Below are 27383 nucleotides of genomic sequence, written 5' to 3'. Positions count from 1 at the left end.
CATCAAAAAAATAAGGAATTCAACAAACCATACAAGAAAAGAGATTGGTCTAAAGTATCATGCTTCAAATGTGACAAATTCGGTCACACTCATAACATCTATCCAGAATGGGAGAAAAATCAAGCAACCCTAGCAAAAGTTAAGTATGAAAAGGACGAAAATCTTACATTTTAAGTTGTTGAACAAGGAGATAAAGTGAATAGATTTAAAAGAGAATCCCAAACTGAGGAATCAGAGGGTGAGTGATACATTTCCAAAGTTTGAATACATAAATGACATATGAAATGTTCTACTCATACCTAAAGATAAATTAGTCATTTGTAAATTCAATTTTTCTCATCAATATAAGCATACTGAACCAGAGATATGGTACATCAAGATGTTCTCAAGTTGGTTTACATAAGTATAAATGAGAAAACAATGGATATTCTTACCAAACCTCTTGTCAATATTAAATTGGAATATTTTAGAGGTAAACTTGGTATGATCAAATTGTAATTTGGAATATTGAATTTGAGTTTTTTAAATTTTATATGTGTGTTTATGCTTCTAGTTGAATAGTTGCATCAAATATGTAATGAAAGATGACGATATTTTAGAGACGTATATATTCAGAAGGTAACTATTGTAAGGTGACGATCTTACAAATGATAGGCCAATTATCATGATAAATTATGGCATTGATCCAGATACACCAGAAATCATTGATAACAAACATATTATGATCATTCTAAATATTGATCTAGAAATGTTAGAGATCATAATAAATGTTATGATAGTGTTCATAACATTGAGATTATGGTTATTTGACAAGTCACTATATTTAGAGTGTTAAAGTCAGATAATTTGGTTGTTGAATGAATATCATTAATATTGATATTATTATATTTTTGAGTTCTTAAGATATCCTTGATATATTCACTTCTCCCTCACTAAGAGAGAGTGTTCAAGTGTAACTTTAGTAGATGTGAAGTACACATTATATTGAGTATATGTACTCATGGTTCTACATAAAAATTTGTTTTAGATGTCTTATATTCTTGATAAGAATTATATATATTCATAAATACTATTCATAATCTAATCAGACTCTTATAATAAGATGAGATAATCTGAATATGTTTATTATTTCACCGAATGGTTATCGGGTTGCTTATTATCTGATCAAATGGTTATTGTTTTATCTAAATAAAGAATATGGTCAAATGTTATGTCCACGTAGGGACATGACCCTACGTGGCTATTGGCCATATAGAGTCATGTTTCTACAGGGACATGATGCATTGTATATTTAATATGGAGTATGTTGACTTAGATTAATATCAATAAAGATGACAATACTCAGTCTCACTGCGATCTCTCCTTCCAAGCAAAAAAAGACATCAATCAATCATAAGTTGTCCATTCTCCATTATACTATTTTTTTATGAAGATCCGCATAGGAATATCAGGACAACACATACAATCAGATTTAGTGCATCAAACATCAATTGGTAAGTAATTTTGAAATAAATTTTGAGTTAATACTATTCCAGTCTATCATAACATTTCTTGTCTCTATCAAAGATCCTCTTCATTTACATTTCATACATGCTTTTTAAGTATTCTTTGTGTATTATCCAGAGTGTGTCTATTGTGAACATTTTATTTCTTATTTTCATTTATGTATAGATTCATATTTTTAAATGTTTTTCCTTAATACAATTTGTTCCCTTCAATGTCCATGCCAAATAGAGTACACATTCATCTATATTGGTGCACAACCAATCAATATTTAATTTAAAAGTGGGTCCACTTTATTAAGTTGTATAACACATTGTGAAAGATTTACACATATGAACCAAGGAATTATTTTAGTCAAATGAAATATTCAAATTGTTAGACAAATGTGTCTGATATATGTGCACCTTACCATTGTTAAAATAAACTTATCTTTATGGATTTTATAGAAACTTAAATTTGTGGGTGAGTGTGGAAGGTGTATGGATTGTGTAGATAGTTGATCTTGGTATTGTCTTAATAATAGTGTTATAGTGTATATTTGATCATGTACCTTATCTTTAATTAATTATTCATTATGTTTGATTCAAATAATTGCTAAGGCTTACCTCTACGAATAACCTCCCAAATTTAATTTTGTGGAAACAATTTTAAGGATTATGGACTTTCAATTTAGATACCTAACAATCACTACTCCAATTTCTATTATTTTCCTAGCTTAATGATATACAAGCATGGAATTTAAAGAGAGAAATGTTTGTAAAGGATGATGTGGGGAATTCAATTGGGGTTAGAAATTTATATTGAGGTAAGAAATTTCAATGTCTATTAAACTTATGGATGATATTGTGATTTTGATTCAAATATAATAATTAGTGTTAGAGGCCTTTTGCACAAGGATTTAGTGATGCTGGTAGAAAACCATGCACTAGCCCATATTAATTAGGTGTCATGATATATTGAGTGTATACAAGCTTCATATCTCTAGTATGCGATCATTTCTCAAAGTAAGTAGAAGAAAATATAAATTTAATAGAATTATTTTTCACCTATATACACATTGGTTTTAGCTCCTTCTATGACATAATAATGTTAGACTATAATGAAGGTGGAAGGATTAAATCCAATGTAACACAAAAAGTTTGTTATCTAAAAGTATTACTTCTACTTTGTGTCATATTTTTTCCAAAAATGTTTGAAAGCTTGTATCATTTACACCATAACTATATTCAGTGAAGATACATTTCACAATTGTGTTGTCTAACTTGTATCCCTTCTCCCCTGACAAATGTGCATGTCTTACAACCAAAACTCCAAGATGTTTGAGCAGAGGCTTATGATTGACCATGCCTCCATTGGTGTTTTTCTAGTCTTGTAAAAGATAGTGACAATAACTTCAATACAATTTTTTTGATGTAGACAAGCACCACTCACAATACTCATCACCTTCTCCATCATCGTCTCATTCATTCTCTATGTAACTCAATTATGTCATGGAGAATAAAAAGTTATCTTTTTATACGAATACGAAAATATTGAAAATTTCTATTAAAATTATTAGAGCAAAATTCACCAAAATTATCAATCATCAAATATTTTATTTCCTTTCTAGTCTAGATTTCAACCATTGCTTCAAATATCTTAAACCAACTAAAGACTTTGGATTTGGTCTTTAGAAGATATATCCATGTCCTTTAACTGTGATCATCAATAAATGAAACATAATATGTGGATTTTTTAATGGAAGGAATGCATACAAGACTAGACATACAAGAATAAATTAAATCTAACACACCATGAGGTTTGCAACAACTCAAGTTTTATTTTTCATACATGCAATGCTCACAATAATTAACATCAAGATTATAATTATTCAAACCTTTACTAAGGATTTAAATAATTTCAAAGTACTTGTACCCTTTCCTCCAATGTGGCCATGTCTATAATATCATAATATTATCTTATCTATAGATAATTTTGATTTAGATAAAAAATACCCTTAGGTCCCCAAAATCCATGACCATTTGGTAAGTGTAAAAACCTAACCTCTTTCAACAAAGTATCCATATATTATCTTTTTATATGAGAAATATTGCACTCAAAAGTATCTTTTTATATAAGCAATATTGCACTCAAAAGTGTATGAATCCTACTTGTATAATGTCTTAAATCTAATTGCTCTAGAAATAATAGTAATACCTTTCATCATTTTGCACCATGCATCAAAAAATACTATTAGAATATTTAGAATTAATGAGAGGGTGGGGGGTGATTCAGTTATTCTCAGATCTAGATGCACCAATTCAACTTTCACTTACTTCAAAGAACTTAAACAATCTCATTAAACCACTCAGTTCATATAGAAACATATAAACGACTTATCATTATGTTCATTACTCAACTCTTTATTTAGTATATATCAACCAACAATAAAATAATAAACAATAAACAACATGTATCACACATATATGACACCAGGATTTAACGTTAAAACCCAATTTGAGAAAAACATTTAAGTAACATAATACCACATTTCACTCTTCTGAAGTGTTGTGGTTTCACAATGCATGCCCCATTTCTCCTAGAAACATTTCTCCTAGAAATGGGGACCCCTAGTATATATTTTTGCTTTCTAGAACCTTATTTTGGGGTTTAAGTCTTTTTAAGGGTTTTACCTGGTGTCTAAGCCTAGTCTGCCCCTCTATTTGAGAAACCCAGTTGTAAGAAACTGGAGGTTTTGAGAGAAAAGTGAAGTTTGGATGTCAAGGTGTGCTAAGTGCACTAGTGTGAGAGCACTTCCCTTTGGAAGTGTGCACTTGTGCATATGCGCAGGTGTGCATCTCCAAAGGTACACTCCATCCTGAGCCTATAAAAGCCTAGGACCCCTTCCCTTCCTTACTTCATTTTCTTCCTTTGTCTTCCGGCTAGTGCACCTCCGCACTTTGTGAGGTGTGCTTCATCTTTTGCACTTGCACACACATAAACACATTAAGTAAAACAACTAAGGAAAAAGTTGTGCACCTTTTTCACAAAAAATTTAACAAAACTTAAAAAACAACACAAATCACCTAAGTGAAAGGTACACATATCAGCACCTATCCAAGGTGTGCACATGTGCACCTTTTAAAGACAAGCGTTCTCCTTAGCATTGTTAGGGTGCACACATAGCGCACCCCACAAGGTGTGTTATGTGCACACCCTTTTTGCAAAACTTGGCCTACTTTGCATTGCAAGGGTGCGTACATAGAATATCCCTCAAGGTGTGTTGTGTTTGTACCCTTAGTTTTGAATGTTTTACAAAGGGGAAAGGCACGTCTAGCACACCCTCAAGGTGTGCAAGGTGTGTCAATGTTTTATCTAAAATAGTAAAATAATGTTTTTTTAGCTATTTTGTGGTGCTTTAGGGTTCTAGGTCATAATTTTTGATAATTAAGGTTTGTTTTAATTTAATTTTTCCACCTTCCAGACTAATGTAAGTCTATTTTTTGTAGTTAAAATGGCTTCCTCCTCATTCTTCCTCACTAAAAAGATTGCTCCAAAACTAATGGTCTTCAAATTTAAAGGTGTTCCATTGAAATCATGCTTCCAGGATGTGCATTCAGAGATTCGGGACAATGAGATGGGTCATATTGATTGGAATGAATTCTTGGTTCTATTCAACAAACCAAATGAGAGCCCCCCTATGGTGTCTGCACTTATAAGATCGAGGTTAGGAAACACAGCTTTGCATCCTACTTCAGTACAATCTTCAGAGATAGTTATGGCATTAGCAGAGAATTAAGTTTTTAAGGAAAGAGTTGTGAAAAGCATAATAGGGAAGATCATCCTAGATTTTATGCCCAAGAACATCGAGAAAGTATTCCATCTTCTAAGGGCAGATCAATATATAAGACTGACATATCATCAAGCAGAAAGGCGGTATAGAGATCATGAACAGGAAGCCACATAAATTATTCAATCTTCATTTCTCATTTATAGAACACCTTTGGGAAGAAAAGACAGGAAAGTAGATATGAAAAGAGGTTATATGAAGGATGATATTTGACATTCCATAATGCTTCTGAGCAAAATCATGGGATTACTAGTAGCGGGACACTTAAACATATGGATGGTACACTTCATTGAAACCATCAGAACGAAAAAGATGCCAATTGATTGGGCCACAATTCTTAGTGAGAATTTGGATGAACAACTGGTGGTGGTAAAAAATGACCTAAGGTTCTATATGACATCTTATTTGGTGTATCTATTAGCAACAAGAACTACGGATTACCCAAGGTTGTTTAAAAGGGGCAACTTGCAAGATGTTAATGCATGGCCTTATGTGGTATACCCCTAGCTAGTGAAGAAAAAGCTCTCAGATTACATCAAGGAATACAAAATAGTGAATAATTCCTTCATTTTTGCAATCATTTAGTTCATTAAGAGAGACTATGCAAAAAGGATGTTAGAAGAGGCAGCAACAAAGATTATAGAAATTGGCGCCTACTACATCCAGTTCAAGACATTTACCTACTTAAGGATAGTGGGTACAACTATAAATCCTAAGAAGCTCCTAAGGTATCCATGTGATAGACTTATATTGCTAGAAATTGCATGACAACTCTTGTCTGCATATGACAGAGTAAGGAAGCAACATAAGAAGACTTGGGTACGACCCATCACCATAGGTTTGTTTGGTATCAAGTAGAAGTAGGATATTGTGACTTTTGAGTTAGAATGGGATCAATGTCCCTTGGGGGATTATAACTCCCCTTGTCCATATTTTGATAACATTGGCAGAGTTCAATACTTGGCAAGAAAATAGTTCAAACACAAAGATGCCATAGAGGATCATTGGATGAATGCAGTAGATGACTACGAGATCTGAATAAGGGATTATTGTAGGATAACTCTTTATTTGGCAGGCAATGCCTTGAAAATGAAGGTCACATTAAAGATTATGCAACAAGATATTAAAGATGTCTTAGATCCCTTATATAACTGAGATAAGATATATGATTGGCCTATCATGAATGTAGAGATCGATAGAGAAGAAAATGCAAATATCAATCATAAGGTGAGGCATATCATCTAGTTGACCAAGGAATGGATTAAGAGCCCATTCAAGTTGGATTTGGTCCACAAATAATAGTTTTCCAAGCTATAGCCCACCCAGTGAAAGGTGGAGGAGCAAAGGTAATAGTACCAACATTCATAGTCCAATCTCTAATTAGGCCAGAGACAGTGTATCAGCATGACAGGGAAATTGGGTACTTCAAGCCACAGAAGGGGAATAATAAAAGGAAAAGAGTTTCTCCACAATGAGCTGAGCTCGAGGATGAAGGGACTTAAGTCCAAGAAGCAACTCAAGTCCAATAAGTCATTCAAACTTAGGATAATTCATCGGTGCCACCGTCGAAACAAGGGCAAGAAGCTGAAGAAGAAGCACAAGAAGTGTCTCCACCTACCCAAGAGGAAGTAGCCTCTCCATCATCTCCCAAGAAGAAAGAGATGAAAATCCAATTAAAAGGACATGGAGACAAAAGGTGATAAGAAAGTTTATTCCTTTTCCATTGTTCCTAGAAGTTATTATGGAAGAAGAAGAACATGATGATGAAGAAGAAGAGAATGACCTTCTATTAAGTTAGAGGACTCGTCTGGTCAAAGGATATTGAAGCAGAATGAAGAAGGAGTTCCACGACAACTCTGCCATCCATTCCTACACAACCTATTCAGGTTACTACTTCAGAGGATGAGTTAAAATAATGGATTGATGAGTAGGAGGGTCAAGACACTGATGTCTTTAATATGTCAGATTTTGACTTCATGCCAGTGGGTACTAAAATTATAGGTGATTAGATAAGGGACACACCAAAAAATAAACCTCCACAAAAGGATTGGAGTCAATTGCTACCTCAACCACAAGGACCTCTAGGTGTCCCACCATCACTAGCTCAAGATGTATCTTTAGTGGATAAAGGTTCAGCCACTCCTCTCCCTCCAGTCAATGAAGAATAGGTGCAACTAGTGCAAGAAGAAGAACCACAAAAAGGACTTTTTGATGAAGTATCAGAGGAGGAGAAAACATATAAAAAACCCCAACAAACTTCTCAAGATATAGAGGTAAGGACAAAGGGCTCAACAGATACAGGGATGCCTAATATAGATATCTTACAAAAAGAAAGGACTCCAAAGAGGAGCGATAAGGGATAGGGTCTAGCTGAACAAACCCCCTCTTCATCTAATTCTCCAATGGAAACTACCCCAAGGTGTTTGAGAAAAGAGGTAATGGTTAGGCATAAAAGGAAACTATATTATACTGAGGAAGAGGGAATGAGAGAATTAGTTGAAGCTCTTAAGAAGCCTGGATTACCTAAGGGTGATGCATGAACATTAGCCTTCATTATGAAGTATAGAAATCATGACTTGTTTGCTCATATTTCTATCCCTCCTCTACATGTAGATACTGAGGATTTGACCATAAATGATTATCAGATCAAAGAAGTATTTCTTGGAAAGCTAACTGTGGACACAGCTAAATTGATGATCACCACTGGGATTAAAGAAGTGTTCAATCACTTAGATAAAGATGAGGCTGAATTGATTAAGTTGAGAAAATAGAATGAAATCATGAGGGGATTTCTACATGATTTATTTGGTCCAATTGACCCAGATAATCCAAAGGCCACTCTTGAATAATCTTTAGAGAGGAAAGATAAAGAAAAGGTAGTTATACAAGTGGATCCATTTTTTAAGGCTTGTTAGCAATGGTGCATATGTTTTGAGGAAAAGGGGGTGCAAATAATATGGGGGAACCTCAAGTTATTGCACCATATGTAGAATAATGCAGAGAAACTAGTTATCATTTTAAACCACGATTTTAGATTGATGGATGAGGTACATACTTGGGGAAATGACCTTTGAGGGTTGTAATCAATAAAAGGTCAAAGGTACCAGATGCTTGTAGATGTATATACAGGGGATAAGTTAGATAAAATAGATGATTGGATAGAGAAGATTATGGATGGTAATAAAGTAATGGAGACATTACATGCGGATATTCGTAAGCTTAAGGATCAAGTCCAAGAGCATATTTTTGGAAGTAGAGAGACATTACAATGGTGCTTTCCTTGACATTTTTGAAGATGATTCAAGGGATAAACTCATGATTGTGCAAAAACTTTTTGAAAAATTTAAGAAGACTTTTGAAGAAGCTTCCACTGATGAGGATATTAGACAAGCATTTAAGACCGAAGAAACATTGCTAGAATTGGATGTGAAATTGGGAGATTTTGTAGAAACTTGATGATGTAGTGCAAGGCAGGAGAATCCCCAAAGGAGATGTCTTAGACCCCAGCAATAAAACAACACAACAGAAACACAATAACAAGAAGCAATAATGCAAGATCTGATACCAAATCACAATAATTTGTTCATAAATATAACTGATTACATACAATATGCCTGGTTGTAAAGCCTTCCGAGTTAGGGCCAAATACAAACGACAATTACAAAATTAGTTCTACAAGATCCAACTTACAAACCAATCTTAGCTATTCTAGATACACAACTAGATAAGAACACCAAGAAGAATCCACAATTGTACCCTCAAGTCCACCAAGAGATCCTCTAGTTCCTAAGTCATAGCTCTAGCTCTTCAAATTCACATCTATCCTTTATTCCATCCCAACTCAATGACTAAAAGACTCCCCAAGGCCCCTACTTATACTAATATAAGCCACAATTCAGCCTAAAACATAAATTAAATACCCATACATAAATTCAATGCCACAAGTTAGCCTGCAACAACAATAAAATGTCCAAAAATCAATTCTAAGTAAAATCTTGACATCTCCTAGCTCCAATTGAATTAGAACTCGTGCTTTGAACCTAGATAGTAATTTAGGTACTATACAACCCATTCAATGTGAAAAGGCTGATTCCCCAAGGAAAAGTGTGCATCCATCCTGAAAGTCACACACAACAAACTGTCATGCGAAATTGCCATAAATTGATACTCTAGGAAAATTGCCATATCTCTCAACCTAGAATGAATGAGGAATTGTGCTCTTGATAAAAGGAATTAATCTAGGCTCTCTTCAATCCTTGAAGTACATAACCTTTCATTTATTAAGGATAATTAGTTATACAATTTGCAACAGGCACCGAGAAACCAGAAAAATATAGTTTCAACAGAAAGGTAAAAACAATTCAAACTTCAACTCAATCCATCCAATCTCCATGCAATCATGAGGAAAGGTTACCCAATGTGTTTCCAACACATCCCTAACTATGAAAACATAAATCCACCAAAATCCAAGCTCAATACTCCTCAACACTTGACCAAAATTCCTCCAAACATGCAGGATTGTAGGAAAGCCCAGGGTGCTCCTACATCAAACACCCTAGGTTTGAAAAGATGTTCTTGTAACTAGAAGAACATCTTCTAGGATTAAACACATAAATCCCAAACTAGTTCTTCACATACACATCCTCCAAGTCTCCAACTCGCACACTCTTTCCCTTGTTTTTCTTCTTTTTCATATCCACCATAGGTGTTCCATAACTCTACTTTCCATGTTGATCTCCAACCTTATTAGAATCTGCCAACTGAACTTGGCTACCAATACTTACGTTCCTCCTACCAAGATCTTCATTCTGTAATGGAATCAAGGAAAACTTCCTACCACATTTCTCAACAATAAACACATTCCTAACACAATCATGCACAACCTTGCAATCATACTGCCAAGGTCTACCAAGCAACACTTGACAATTGTTCATGTCCACAATATCACACAACACTTGATCCTTATACTACCCAATCTAGAAATCAACAAGGCATTGCTCCCTCACTTCCAAAGCATGCTCACCTTGCAACCATCCAATCCGATAAGGATAAGGATGTCCCATTCTCTTCAAACCAAGTTTCTAAACCATCTCCTCAGCAACAAGGTTATCAGTACTACCACCATCCACAATCACCTTGCAGACTTTACCACCATACTTACAACAAGTCCTGAACAAACTAGTCCTATGACAAGGATCCAATATCCTCTCACCAACTAGTACTCGCCGAGCCAGTAAAATCTCTCCTTGCTCAGGTTGACTGTCCTAGACTACAAACTCATTCATAATAGCAGTTCTCCTACCAATTGGACATTCAAAAGATCTATGCCCTTCTTGACCACACTTGAAACAATTACCTTTGAACCCACCTCCGCCTGTCCTTCATTTTTGTTCAACAAGTTTTGGTTCATCTTCTAATTTCGGTTTAGCTTGTACCAAGCTATCCTGCTTCTCCTTCCCTCTAGCATTACCATGACTTTTCCTCTTTAGCTTCTTCTCTGCTCTCAAAGCATATTGATAAGCATCCTCAACTGATGAAATATTTATGTTGGTGTAAATAAGTATTTACTTATTACACTTACTTAAGTTTACTTAAGTTAATGCATTATTTAATTATTTATTTAGGTGAGACACTTAGGAGTTTATGTACTCTCATGAGTTACGCAAATCTAATTATGCACATGGTGCCTACAACACTGGAGTTTGCATCATTCACTGAGTTGTCATGTTGACAACACAGCTATTCGTACTCCTCATTTAGCATATGTTGTTTGCACCATTAATTTGTGTGCTACACCATTGTAGGCTTATCCTCACATCATCACACTTAATTCTATGCTTAATGGAGGATAACCCATATCTGGTGGACATGTGCCTGGTTGTATGACTTATCATGATGTTGACTTCTATGCATTCTAGAAGCTCTCTTGAGGCCTTTATATACAGGCACTCTTAGTGTACTCTTAAGTTGGCATATTGAATGAATATCGTCATTTTGATCATACTCTCTCTATTTTGGTCTATTATGTGCTTGTCTTTGAGTTCCTCGATCTTGGGTGAATTATGACCTAAGCCAAATTCTTACATGGTATCAGGGCTGAGGGAGATTCTCTACACATAGCCATTTGAGACCATTCATGCTTTAGCATCTCGACATGAATCCAAAGGATCCATAGAAATTGGGAGCATCTAGAGCCAAATCTGACCTCACCATTGCATCCAGAGCGTTAATTCAGTGAAGACCAACTATAGATTTGCCTATGTTGGGTGAAAGTTGATCATGAGGAAATTTGTTTTTGCAAATCGAAACTTAGAGGCCCTAATTTGCAGTTTGGGTATGATCATTTTATTGATCTAATTATTTGTATTTCAAATCTGCAATTATTTTATTCTCTGCAATTATTAGGTATTTTTGGAATTATTTTCAAATTTATTGCATAGGCAGAGAAATTTTTTTAGCCGAACCAGGCAGTGACACCCTGGCTCGGCTCTGTATTTTGGTGGAGGAATATTCTGTTATTTTATTTGCAAGTTATTATTTATAATTTATAGGCATCTGCAATCAACTTGTAGGCCGTACATAGTATATTCCTCAGAAAACTTGACCAAGGTCTGGCCATCTACACCACTAATTTGCGTGCTACACCATTGTAGGCTTATCCTCACATCATCGCACTTAATTTCGTGCTTAATGAAGGATAACCCATATCTGGTGGACATGTGCCTAGTTGTATGACTTATCGTGATGTTTACTTCTTGCATTCTAGAAGCTCTCCTGAGGCCGTTATATACAGGCACTCCTAGTGTACTCTCAAGTTGGCATATTGAATGAATATCGTCATTCTGATCATACTCTTTCTATTTTGGTCTACTGTTGTGCTTGTGTTTGAGTTCCTTGGTCTTGGGTGAATTTTGGCCTAAATCAAATTCTTACAATTTAACATACCAGCCTCATCCTGAATATTGAATCTCAAACCATTAATATACCGAGCTACCTTCTCTTTTGACAATTCTCTATGCCTAGACCGAATTGTCAACTTGCAAAATTCCTTTGTATAATCTTTCACAATCATATCCTTTTGTTTCAGATTCTATAACCTTTTAAACAACTAAAGTTCATAATCAATAGGAATTAAGTTAGCTTTCAACTTAGTCACCATCAATCTCCATCTAGTGATCTTCATTTCACCTTCCTCTTCTCTGTCTCTTTGCAGTTCCTTCCACCAAAAGTAGCATGTCACTTCAACTTAGTTTGTGCCAACCTCACTCTGAGTGGATCCTCAATATCCTCAAGCTTAAAGTAGTCTTCCAATTCACCAATCTAATCAATCAATTCTTCAGGATTCAAAGTACCCAAGAAATTAGAAACCTCCATCTTATGCTTCAGCTTCAACTAAGATCCAAGTCTAGAAATCTGACCAGCCCTAGTTCCCATAGGTCTCTCCACACGATCAGTTCTGTCCTCACCACTAGATCCAATAGCTTCAAATTATTTAGAAAATTCCTCATAACTTGCTTCAGTACCCACATGCCTAGGTACACCACCTAAAGCACTTACAATTTCAGCAATCACGTCACTCTTCATCAATGCAATCTCAGATCTGAAATCTGCTCTCATCTTCTCTGAGATCTGTTCTTTTATAGTATCACTAAGATCAATAATTTCCCTAGGGTTCAATATTCTTGGAGGCATCTTTCAAAATTTTAGCAAACCCTAAGCAACAAATCCACCAATCCAAAAGATCAATCAGCCACAAGATCAACCTTCTTTGCAAATCCTGGTGTAAACTGCCTCAGCTTTAGCGATCTGTCAACACACTCAAGAACAACCTTCAATCTGATACCACCTAATGTAGTGCAAGGTAGGAGAATCAAAAAAGTAGATGTCCTAGCACCCAACAATAAAACCACACAATGGAAACACAAAAACAAGAAGCAATAATGCAAGATCTGATACTAACTCACAATAATTTGTTCATGAATATAACTAATTACATGCAATATGCCCAACTGTAAGGCCTTCTAGGTTAGGGACAAATAAAAATAACAATTACAAAATTATTTATGAAAGATCAAAATTACAAACCAATCTCAGCTAGTCCAGATACACAATTGGATAAGAACACCAAGAAGAATCCACACTTGTACCCTCAGGTCCACCAAGAGATCCACAGCTCTAGCTCTTCAAATTCACATCTATCTTTCATTCAATCCCAACTCAATGACTAAAATACTTCCCTAGATCCCTAATTATACTAATCTAAGCCAAAATTTAGCCTAGAACACAAATTAAATACCCATACATAAATTAAATGCCACAAATCAACTTGCAACAACAATTAAATGTCCAAAAATTGATATCTAAGTAAAATTGCGATATCTCCTAGCTTCAATTGAATTAGAAATCATGCTTCAAATTTTAGATATTTATTTAGGTCCTCTAAAACTAATTAAATGTTAAAAGGCTGATTCCCCAAGGAAAAGTGTGCATCCATCCTGAAAGTCACGTGTAACAGACTGTCACACGAAACTGCCAGAATCGATACTCTAGGAGAATTGCCATATCTCCCAACCTATAATGAATTAGGACTTGAAATCTTGAAAAAAGGAATTAATATAGGCCCTCTTCAATCCCTAAATTTATCAACCTTTTATTAATCAAGGTTAATTAGTTATACAGTCTGCAACAGGCACCCAGACACTAGAAAAACACAGTTTCATCAGCAAGGTAAAAATAGTTCAAACTTCAATTCAATCCATCCAATCTCCATGCGATCATGAGGAAAGGTTCCCAAATGTGTTTCCAACACATACCTAACCATGAAAACATAACTCCACCAAAATCCAAGCTCGATGCTCCTCAACACTTGACCAAAATCCTTCCAAACATGCAGGATTGCAAGAAAGCCTAGGATGCTCCTGCATCACTCGCATAGAGGTGGGCAACTATCAACAAAAAGTAACGGATAGATATGATGCTTTATATTTTTTAGATGTAACTCAAGTGATGAAGATCATAGAGAAATTTAAGACCAAATACCCAGACATAGCTTTAGTATGAAGGGGAACAAAACCTAGAAGCTAGAATTTCAGTTTCAACATTTGCAAAAATTTTGAATTTTTTGAACCCTGTCCTCTAAGGTGCACTTCTCCCAAGGTTTGCAAGATGCACTTCTCCAAAGGTGCACCAAAATTTTTTTTGAAGAATTTAGAGGTGCATCGATAGTTAATTTCTAGTTCCAAATTTAGAGTTTTCCATGCATCAGAAACATATTATGATGGTAGTTTAACTCCTACAAACATCTAGAGAAGGTTGAACTTCTATTTTTGGCTCCTCCAGAGACTCCTACTTCATCTAATGGCTTTCTTCTTCTTATTTTCTTATGTTTTTTGTTTTTGTTTTAAGACATGTAAAGGCTCATGCACCCATTTAATGATATAAACAATCGCGAAATCCTACTTAGCATCGGTTAGAGAGTCATTTTTTATATATTTAGATTTGTTTTATTAGTTTTAAGCATATATTTGAATGAAGAGATCTCTCACTCTCAACACAAATTGAGGAGAATATTTCCTATAAATTGAGGAATTAAATATGTATTCCGAGTCGTTATTATGATGCAATAATATATGTTATTGGTGCTCTCATTCAAAGTGTAGTTATTCTTGCCTGAGTGTGTTATATTTTGTGAATGTATGTTCATGGAGTGTAACGGAGCCAATTATTTTATTCTGTTATTTTGATTGAGTGGTCTTTTAATTCTAGTGTTTGCCATGTGTTTACAAATTACGCTAAAATACTTAGTTGGAGAAGAGATCACCCTATTGTTCCTACATAGCTTTTTGTCTCGCACGAGTGCACTTTTTGTGGCCTTATGATCTGATGAAAAGTGGAACATCTTACGGTTATTGAATTCCCATCGATGATTACATCAATGGAATTAAGGAAGCATTGCTCCTATTTTCATTGGTTACCTACTTATCTTTTCAAAAGCTTAACTCGTAAACGTGTTTTTTACGTGGCTTATGTCCATTAGGGATTTATTTTTTAAGTCATTTTCTTAAACTTATTGTTACCTTATCTTCGTTATTTGCTTTTACAAACACTTGGTTAATTTAGGAATTCATATAGTTACATAGTTAAAATTGCATTCATTATAAACAAAAAAATACAAAAAAAAAATCTTTTTTTTGTGGTTACTCTTTTGAGATGGAAAGAAGATTAAACATCTTATCTGAAATTGGTCAGAACTAGAAAAGGCCTTCTCATGAACACACATTTATCTTCTGCTGAGTGGATTCTAGTAGGTCGCAAGATCGCCCAAAACCTTGAAGTTGATCCCAGATCAGCTTTTCAAGAGAGGAGTTTGAAAGGATTCCTCATGTTAAGCATCATGCAAAATGACAACTCAACACGAAGTATGCTAAGATAAGAGCAAACCTTGTTTAAGCATACAAAACACACTATTAGGTGTGACCCTGTTAAAGGATTTAATCACCCTATTAGGAGTGATTGGTTAGAGGACTTTGGATCATTCCATTAGAATGTCACCTTGAAAAAGATTTACAAAATGAATGTTAGGTCAACCTTGATTAAAGGATTTTGATTGCCATAATGGTTATAAAGTAAAAAAAGGTTTGATATGTAAAACACAACTCACTTTATCAATTTACATCTCCATTTGGCTCATTTGTTGGTTCATTGACTGGACTTTATTAACATCTCCATCACTGATCTACTTGGCAACCTTTCAAGAAATCACATTTTACCAATCTTCTCACTCTTCCTATGTTACTTTGTTCTTCATGGGTTCTCCATAAAATTTCCAATCAACAATAAACCAACCTTGGAAAACATCTCTTATGCCTCCTTAAATAGGTAGTTTTGATCTTTTGTCACTTAAATATCACTGTACATCTTAGAGTTAGGTTATATTCAATGAATTTATCCGTCTTTTTGTCCTTCTACTCCTTTCTTGACACTTCTAGAAACTTCTTTTTGAATCCTTGCCTTTGATCCCATAAAAAATTCAATTTGTGGATTAAATACCCCAGATCATCAATCCTTATCACCCACATGTTTTGACTAATTTGAAAATTCAACTATGTCAACCTCAAACTCAATTCTTTCACAAACTATAATTTTTTTGGCACTCTTTCATTGATGTGTTCTTCTTCTTGATCATCATTATATATCTTGGTCTCTTTTTTTTTGTCTCGCTAAGCTTTCACTGACTCACTCAAACTTCACTATGCTTAGTTGCTACTACATTTTGCATCTTCAACTTTCTTGGCCATAACTATCACCCAACTAATACTATTTTCTTGGCTAACTCTCAAGTTCCTTAATTTTTTGTTTCAACTCCTTCATTGACTGACCATTGTTTGCTAGGATTTTCTTGTGTTTAACTCAACACTTCTGTACTTCATAAATTAAGTGAATAATACATCATCTTGTCAAATAATAACTAATCAAGTGCCCATTGTAATTCCATCATACTTTCTCCTCTTCACTCAATAACTTCACTTGTTCATCTAGTTATCTCTCTTTTTAAATCCTCTTCATTAATCAACTAATATGGCACTCGATGTTGTTAGTAAATTTCTCTCCATTAGGTTTGACATTAATGACAACATAACAATTATTCCAATTGTACTTTCCAACAAATACTACTTGCATAAACACATATATTAGTTTTCTCATAGATAATTAAATTTATTATAATCCAAGGATATGCAAAAAAAACCATCAATCCTTCTCATTCTACCTTCAAAAAATCTAATTACAAGTTAACCATGATAAAAATAATAATCTAAATATAATCATTACTCAAGTTTTCCTTTCCCCCATTAAACTTTTAATAATTTAAAAACTAATCTCTATTAGGGGTGATATGAAAAGATGCACCTAAGTCAAAAAAAATATGCATCACTGCATGCATGATCAACTAAGTCTAAAATGAATGCATCATCGTCCCCCATTTCAACTTAAAATAAGAATTTGCTTTGAATGCTTATGGATGTGTTTATGCTTATCACAATTCTAATAATTAACTCTAGACTTTCTAGAAGATTTTGATCTACTCTTTGACATAAATTTATTAAAATTCTCATTCTTCTCGTCTTTTTCCTTAGGTGTGACATTAACACTTATGGCCTACTTATCATCAATGGTTAACTTCCTTATCATCTCTCCATAAATCAAATAAGCTACCTCATCTTCATTCTTCAAAATAATAAGAGTATCCTACAAATTAGGTAAAAAACAAAGTGTAGAATGGGAAATGAGAAATGTAATTAGATTATATTATCTACCCTTTTAAAGATTTATCAGACAAATAGAAGAATCCCCTTGTAGGCTCAAGAGTTTATTCAAACACTTAATGAGGGCAATGATTTATTCATTAAATGTATAACTTTGAAACAAAATATGATAAGAGTGATAAAAATATAGATTAGGAAAGGTTTGAGTGCATCTAGAAAATGAACTAGGAAATAAGAAACCTCGTATCTAAATAGCTAATAGATGAAATCTCAAAAGTTTATATGTCAACTTTTCTAAGATCGTGACACTATATAACCTACCTACATATCAAATTTAAGCCAATTTTTGAGGGTATATATTGGCTTTATTTATATGTAACTAGGCATCAACTAAGTTATTCAACCTATAACTTGGGTTTATGTTTGAAACTTTTAGGATTTCTTCAATTATTTTTGATCTAGCTGAAAAAGTTTCAACAATTATGTAGCTTGTTCTTAGACACACAAACATGGGGAAAATGTAGGTGAAGGGGGTTTTCTAATGTAGGAGCACCTGATTCATGTGCCTCCATGAGGCCATTTTGTAAAATTTTATTTTGTTTCATGTTATTTCATGTAATTAGGTCTTCAATTATTGTGTTTAGGTCACAAGAAGTTGTATTGTCTTCAAATGGACGCACCTGCATTTTAAGACCTTTTAACACCCTTTTCCATAATTCCTCTTTGGGACCATGGATGGAATTGTGCTTATTGTCTTGTTTTCTCTTCTTCTCTTAAATTTTAATCTTCTTGTTCATCTCTTGGTCTCTGACATGGTCTTCTAGGTATCATTTTGCTACTCTTTTGACCATATCTCCTGTCCAGTTCACTATCTTCCAATTTCACCTGTACACTCTTCTAGACCTTTCTAAGGCCTATATGTCCTAACCTTTACTATGATGTCAACCTGTAGTGGAATAGGTTTACTTGGGATGTGATAGGTTGATCTATGTTGACCTAGTCCCCAGTGGTTGTGGGTTTCGAGGCCTAAAAGTCTTCGAGTTTGCTAATTAATTAATCATGCGCCCCTCTTGGCCTTAGTTGTTTTCCTATCTAAAAAAACATATATAAGGAGGCTTGGTAGTTTCATTTTCACATATCATCTCATTATAAAAGCATTCCAACATTAAATGTAAGGAGTTCAATCATTCAAGCAAGCAATTGAGTTTTCTTCATGCATTCAAGGATTCTTTGTGGGCATTTCCTCTTCAAGATCTAGCTTATTGTTGGCAATCAAGGGAGGAGATATGCATTGAGGAGTTCATTATCTTCTTCATTGATGCAAATTTACATATGTGGCTCCATGATATGGCTATGGTGGATCTATTACAATTGTGGAGATATCCTATGTCCTTCATATCGAATTCAATATCTACAACGTACAATAAAGCAAAATCCTTATTGACAAGGGTTTTTCTTAGAAATAAAGGTGAATATTTACATTTATTTCCTTTACATTTACTATTTACCATTTATGATTAATTTCTTAACTTGGAGCTTGACTAAGGAAATTCCTACCCCACCAACACCCCCCCCCCGAAAAAAAAAAAAGTACCCTTCATGTTTGTGTTGATTTGCAGGATATCAGTGAAAGGTTTGTATATCTGGAACTTACTTTTTAGGAGCTTTCTGGAGAAGTCAGTATCAAGTTGCTAGAATAGATCAACCTGGCTATAGGACATCTTCCTAAGTTTACCTAGTCCTCCAGTCTCCATTTTCAAGGAGATTTATGGGTTTTGTTCCTTTCGTCATTTTATTTCAAGATTCACATGTAAATATTCATAAACAATTTATCCCTATGAGTTTTGGAGCTAAAATACATCTTCCTCTATGCATTTCAAGGTGAATTTTTCATATTTTGTTTCCTTTCATATCTTTACCCTAGATTTATATCTTAATTGGGCTAATTATCTTCACATAGCACCTACATTTACATTATTTAAGCAGTTGGTTTAATTTCATATTCACATTATCCTACTAAGGGCCAAAGAGAGTATTTCCTTGTATTGCATTCCCCTTTATAATTTGAATTTAGTATTAGAGCCCTACTTCCTTTGGGTCTTGGCTAATCTAATTTGGGTCATCAGTGGAATCGTATTTGGAAATTCCTCTCTTTCTCTCACACACATATTTGAATGGCTTAGTGGCCTAGATAAGCAAAGACATACAACACCATTTAAAATGTCTCCCTTTTCCCCCTAAATATTTTGGCGAACTCGTCCGCTTACCCTCTTTTCTTTTTTTGGAGATAGATTGTTTACATTGGGTATTTACCTTCTTTTGGTGGACCCCACATATTTCCCCCTTCTTGTGGATTTTAGAGTTAGATCCTTTAATCTCCCTTTCCTTCTTTGCATTAGGTATTCATCTTCATATAATGCATCTAAATCCACCTTATTTTCATTTGTAGTACTTAGATCTCCTTTTTGCATTTCCTTTTGATGAGCTTGTTATCTTTCCTAGATGCATATGATGATGATTCAATATATTCCCTCATTGAGACTCATCTTTTAAAGATGATCAACATGTATTTATTAATGGTGATATTATTTTGGATAAACATCTTGATTATAATTTTGACTATGTCAAAGTCGACAATATGCTTGATACATTTTCTTACCATCCTAATTCTCTTCTTAGTGAGCAAGATGACGTTATAAATACTTTCATCAATGTGACCTTGCCTTAATTAGATGTTCCTAGTAGAGATGATCCATTAGTAGGCATCTATGATCCCTATCCTAAGGATTCCTTGTGAAAAGAGGATAATGACAATCTCCTTAATGCTCTCCCTTCTAGTCATGAATAAGGAAAGGCAAAGACTTTATCAAGTTAACATGGTTCATATTCTTCAACTTATTCCTAAGCCTATTATTACTCTCAAGGTTTATCCTTCATCAAATGAGCCTCTCCTTACCCTCGAGGGTTGTCCTTAAATTACTCTTAAAGGGGACTCTAGTGATTCTTTGGATTATCATATGGTATCTCACACCTATCGTAGAAGGAATAATCCTCAAACTACCACTGCTCTCCCATGTTCTCACCCTATTCTCCCCCCTCCACCTCATCTTTCTCAAATTCTTGGGTTGGATTATGACTTGATATCACAGTTACATGATACCCCCACCAAGATTTCTTTTTAGGAACTTCTTCAAACTTATCCTACATACCACAAAGCACTAAAAAATTCTTTATCCACTCTTCATACTTCATCTCCTAATCAAGATAACATCAATGTATTTTATAATGCATGAAAGCTACATTCATCCCGCCTCAAATTATGTTCACTCACAATGACTTACCTCCTAAAGAGATTCAAGGTCTCTATGACACTCTTATGGTGGTTGTTCTAGTTTGTGGCAGCCTTATTCGTCAAACTCTAGTTGATAATGAATCTAGAATTTGTAGTATGGATATGCTAAAACAAATTAATGTTGATCCTTCACATATTAGACCTGATAGTAATTATATTTGTGGCTTTGATAATATTTCTAAGTAAACTTTAGGCACCATCACTTTACCTATCAAAGTAGACCTAGTTGTTTTGAATACTCGTATTCATGTTATGCCTAGAGCTCTCAATTACAATCTCCTTTTCTGTAGACCTTGCCTACATGCTATGTATGTTGTTCCTTCAACTCTTCATCAAAAATTCAAGTTTATTTATAGTAATGTAATGTACACTTTTCATGTGAACACTAAGCCAAATAGTTGTCTAAATGTCGAAGACCAACAAAATCAAGAACACAATGATGATCTCCCCTCTACAAGTACCCTTCTAGGTGATGATTGGGGATCATTAGATTTCAACCAACCTTTATTGGGGAATATAGAGTTAAAGATCTTCCATTCATGAGAAATAATGTAACTCCTCTCTTCATCAACTTTTTTTCTGCTTCAACTCATGATGAATCTATTAAATCTAGTGATTAATATGCCCTTGGGAAATGAGGGGCATAGACACTCTTTTAACACCATTTTTTATCTTAATTTAAGATGTGTGCAACAATATATTGAATCTCATACTTTGTCCACATCCTCACCTTACATATCTTATCCTACTAATCAAGAACTTATCTTACCTAAACTTCTTCATACTAAGGTGATTACTAGGCCTAAACGTAGAAAGAAACATAGTAAAGAACTTATGAGTCTTCCATTTTGCATGTATCACATTATCATGATCACTCTACTAATAATTGTCAAGATTTACATCATGAGATCCAACAACTCATTAATAATAAGATTATTCACATATCTCCTTTTAATGAGCTATCTTCTACTTTTGATTTCTTTAAATAATATTTAAGTCCCTATTATGTTTTTACACGCCATGTAACATTGTTGGCCTTCTCTATAGGGACTCATTGTCATACATGGTTTGATATGTAATTACAATAATGGATTTTTTTTCTATTTTTTGTATCTATACTCGGGGGCAAAGGGAATCATTTCCTTTTTTTCACTTTCTCATGAATCCACTATTTCCTTTGGTTGAGTGTTATTTGTTTATCATGAGACATTCAATCTTACATCATTTTTAATTGGATTTTCATGGTAGATAGATCACTTACCTTGGAGTCTCATACAAGTGTATTGTCATTTTCAAGGATTTCCTTTTTCACCTATTGCATGTTGTCTCTTGCCTCCTACCCTTCCGTGACCTCATAAGAGTTGTGACCTCTTTGGTTTGGATTGGGTATTGCTTGTAGATACTATATTGATGTTGGAATTTATTTATCCTTCTTCATCAGTTCATTAAGTTTCCAAAATAAGCAATTATTTTTTCCATCTTGAGGGGGGGCATACATGGTTCCCTTATCCATTTCATATATTTTATTTTTATTTTTCAAACACATTATATAGAGTACACTAGCATGAAACAACTTTCTAGGGTTAGCTACTCTTTATTTATACATGTCTTGGATTGATTTACTAGCATGCCAAAAAGATTCTCTAGACCATTTGACCTATCCAAGTGCATACATAAACCACTCTCGTGACATAGGAGTACTACATCATGGGAGTGTTAAGCTATCACAAGGTGAAAATATGTGAGATTGACTATCTGGAACACAAACCTGCTAGGCCATTCAATCCTCCCCCTTTCTTTTCTTTGTGGGATTGACTATCGAGAACACAAACTTCTTAGACCACTTGATCCTAGCTTTTTTTATTTTGTCTCATTGGATTGACTATTGGGCACGCAAACTCGCTAGACTATTCAATATATCCTCTTTTGTGTGATTCACAATAAGGAACAGAAAACTTATTGGGAAATTTGATCACACCCCCTTCTCTCTCTTTATTTCCTATTACTGACATGTCTCTTATTGAGATTTTGGGATACGATGAAGACTCAAGTTCCTTAGGGGAAGATATTGATTTTGAGTATGGCTTAGAGTGCTTTAGCCTTTATGGGTTGGTATGATTTCTAGTTTATCTTCAAATCTATGCATTATTCCTAACTTGGTGCTTTCTTTGTCCCCTAAGTTGTGATATGATCATCTTTTGATTTTGATCTACTTTACCATGAGTTTGAGGCAACTTGTACTCACACTAAAGTGGGGGATAAATGTGTCATCTTAAAATGAATGCACTTGCATTTTAAGACCTTTTAGTACCCTTTCCCATAATTCCTCTCTAGGAACATGGATGGAACCATGCTCAATGTCTCTTTTTATCTTCTCCTCTTCCATTTCACTCTTCTTTTTTATCCCTTAGTATTTGACATGGTCTTCTAGGTACCGTTTTGATATCCTCTTGACCATATCTCATGTTCAGTTCACTATCTTCTAGTTTTTGTGAGGCATGTTTGTCCTATCCTCTTAGACCACGTCAACATGGAGTGGACTAGGTCAACTTGGGATGGGCTAGGTTGACCTAAGTCAACCTATTCCCCAATGGTTACAATTTTTGGGGCCCAAAAGACCTTGAGTTTTCCAATTAATTAATTTTTCTCCCTTGTCAACCTGTACTAGTACATTTGCCCTTGATTTTTGACCAAAGGCCATTTTGGCTTATAATTTCTTTTTCTTTTTGTATATGTCCTGAAAAGGTCAAAATTTTGATCTCTATGGGATATAAACAAAAACAAAAAACAAAAAAAAAAAATTGATTCTCATTTCATTTCATTCTAGCTACGCGCAGGTGTGAGAAAGGGTTAAGCACAACACAGGTATGTAAACAAATTAGACCTAGTGATTTCATGCATTTAAGTCAATTATATTAGACATTGAACATTTCTTAGCCCAAAAAATAATTTGAAAGAGAAAATAATACAAAACATTTGAGGTCAGTTCAACGATTTTGCCAAGACATTAAATAGGCACAACTTCAAAAAATGCAAGCACGAGTCATAATAGTCTTTTGCCCCAAATCCAGATCATTGGGCACAATACCCCTATAACTCATCGTTTGATAAACAATGATGCAAAGTTGAATATTAGTTGGAGAGTTGTTGAGCACCATTTTGTATAGTTTCCCAATCAGTCAAACACATATGAGCCTCGAGCACTATGTGAACACAAGATTCAAACATGAGATTTCAAGTCGGATCATGTTTGATGCAACATTGCACCTTCATTGTGTCTTATTTGCAGAGAAAATCAAACTTTTTGAATGGTATCTTCTATACAATGACATTCACATTGGCCATTTTATTAAAATAGGAATTTTTCTAAAACCTAAAATTGATTTCATTGAATTTATTGGCAAACAACAATGACTCTTTAGAGAAAAATTAGGTTTGTTGATTTTTGAACCTCATGCCCAAAATTTGGTGAACCCTATGACATAGGTGATGGCTATATAGTACATATAAGGCCATATTATTTCGATGCACATAGTACATACATACTATTTCAATTACTTCATTTACTTTATTGAATTTTCTTAGCTTGTTTCTAACCATCCTAAGAATATCCCCACTCTAATATTTATGAGGTAGGTTTTAAAGCCTAACCCATATAAAACATTCCTCTAATCTTTGTACTAGTATTCTAGATGTTCAAAATCATTTTAGTCCCTTTCCTCTCACCTTAAACATATATTAATTGTGGATTTTGGGAAGCAGGTGCAAGTGACCAAATTAGCAATGTCTTACTCTTAGGATCAAAATGTGACCCTCTAACCAAATCACTATATTCAATTAATGACCTAAAAATGTCATTTGGTTGCCTTCTAAGTTGGTCAATTGTAAAAGAGGATTTCATGTCCTACCCTAATAGAAGTATCATACCACTTCTTTTCACCAAGTCCCTCGCTTGTTCCACACTCAAATTATGGCTCTTGGGATCAAATTGTTGTAAATCTTTAACCAACTCCTCATTCCTCTCATTAGTTTCATTCTAAATATCCAAACCTTTATTTAATTCACTTTATTGTAATTTAAAGAGTTTTTTTTTTAAATTCATCATCTTTAATAAACATTCAAGATAGCATAATTTTATCATCGGTGGCCTTAACAATTTCCATTGTGCTTTCACCTGATTCCTATGGTGGAGGTACTCGAGCTTCCCTCAATATTATTCTTATATATTTGAAATACAAACTTGTGGATTATTGCCTTGGTTGAGCCTCTAATGATTTGAGCCACTTGCTCAATCTTTTTCCTCTTAGATGCTGGCCTTTGTGATGATTCTACTTCACCACCCTCCTCAAAAACTTCAATATACCCACTCAATGGGCTTAGGACTTTGGGAATACTCATCTTCATCAGGGTTAACCCTCTCTTCTAGCCTAGGGCTTCTAACTAGAGTTAATTCTATCAAATCAACATAATTCTCAAACATTTTATCAATTCTTTGTAGGTAGTTTAACTCAAGATAAAATATCAAAAATTGTTAGTTTGTGGTGACTGACCAGGGAAGTACTATACATACTTCATAATTCTTTTTTTTTAAATTGGGCTATGGTTGACATATGGCCAACATGTTATAACCCTAAAGTGAAAAAAATACTTGTATAAAAGGGCTTAGGGTTAGGTATCTTTGATATAATGTGTGATGCGAAAATTGCTTCTTGCGGTGGTATTGAGCTGTAAGGGATTACAGATTGTAATCAAGTTGAACTTTTTTTTTTGGGCTATGGCCAACGTATGGCTGACATATGGCCAACATGTTGTAACCCTAAAGTGGCAAAAATTCTTGTATAAAATGGCTTAGGGTTAGGTATTTTTGATATAATGTGTGATGCAAAAATTGCTTCTTATAGTGGTATTGAGTTATAAGGGATTGCATATTGTAATCACTGGATCATAATAATATTGGACTTTCTATTTGGTGGATGTAGCCCAGGGTTTGGGTGAACCATGTTAAATCTTGGTGTCTTGTGTTCTCTTCTATGTGATTTAATATTTTCTGATAGTGTTTATATTTGCATGTAATTGTTATTTCCATCTGTGGTTTAATCCTAACAAAAACTAATATCATGCTCCCTGATATCACTCTCCACTCTCATAAGATCAAACCATTTCATTCTTCTTTCTTTCACCTCCTATTTTTAAGGCACTTCCTAATAGTATATTCTTCATACAAAGGCTCGTGATTTGGAAAAGCTACATTTGCCATTTACTTCAAAGTTTCTTGCAAGAATCCCAGTGGATCACAAATCCTTTTGTGCCAACATTTTGTACTACCTTAGGAACATGTACATGTCATTTGATGCTCACTTTCCTATTGTAAAATCTCTTACAACCCACAACCTAGGGAGAAAGGTACCCCAATTCTTCCATGAACATAGATATTCCTTATCTGTGCTAATGTAAGTTTCCAAATAATTTTAACCATACCTACCCTACACGAGATTTGTTTTGGAAAATATGGGGTGGCATTAGATAGGCATAAACCCTTATAATAGGGAAATGTTAAAACATAAAGATATCCCCTCAATTATGTTTATATGGAAAATTACTATCTATATGCAATGGTTTGATTATTCTCTTCAGCCTTGTCGGGATGCTTGTTACGATTAAACCACAGACGGAAAAAATAACAATTACATGCAAATATAACCAATAACAAAAAATAATAGATCACACAGAAAAGAACACAAGGCACCAAGATTTAACATGGTTCACCCAATCCCTGGGCTACATCCACCAAATAGCAAGTCTAATATTAGTACAATCCAGTGATTACAACCTAATTACAATCTGTAATCCCTTACAACTCAATACCTCCGCAAGAACCTATTTTGCATCACCACTATGAAACAACCCTAACCCTAAGCCCTTTTATACAAGTATTAAACCACTTTAGGGTTACTACATGTCGGTCATAAATTGGAGAATTATAGCCATTACTTTAGTGGCAAATCTATGAATAGTACAGTACTTTCCTAATAAGTCACCACAAACTAACAATACTCTCTTCCTCAGTCCCTAACACAATTATGATAGGACTAACTATCCAATTATTTAAATTAAGGAAAGAAGACACATGAGTGCCACTCCCCCAAATACTGGTCCATTGTTTAACTAGCATAGTTATACCCATATTTACTTTCATTAAAATCAACTCATCATATATGATATTATAACTATAAAAAAGAATAGATGCATAACAATAGAATAATACATGAAGTCTACCTTAGTGGAATCTTGTTGAATAGTCATTTCCATCATTAGAAAATCTAAAGTCACACTCTTATCACAATTCATTCCAAGGAATTTATCTAGTCCATATAAAATGTATCTCATATGATTGTGAAAATTGTCCAACTTAAATGGTGGTTTGAAATCATTTTTA

Source organism: Cupressus sempervirens, chromosome 6, assembly GCF_028749045.1.
Source record: "Cupressus sempervirens isolate cs-2001-9-10 chromosome 6, ASM2874904v1, whole genome shotgun sequence".
NCBI classification, from domain to species: Eukaryota; Viridiplantae; Streptophyta; class Pinopsida; order Cupressales; family Cupressaceae; genus Cupressus; species Cupressus sempervirens.
The sequence above is the reverse complement of the archived record's forward strand: the minus strand, read 5'-3'. Positions refer to the sequence as shown.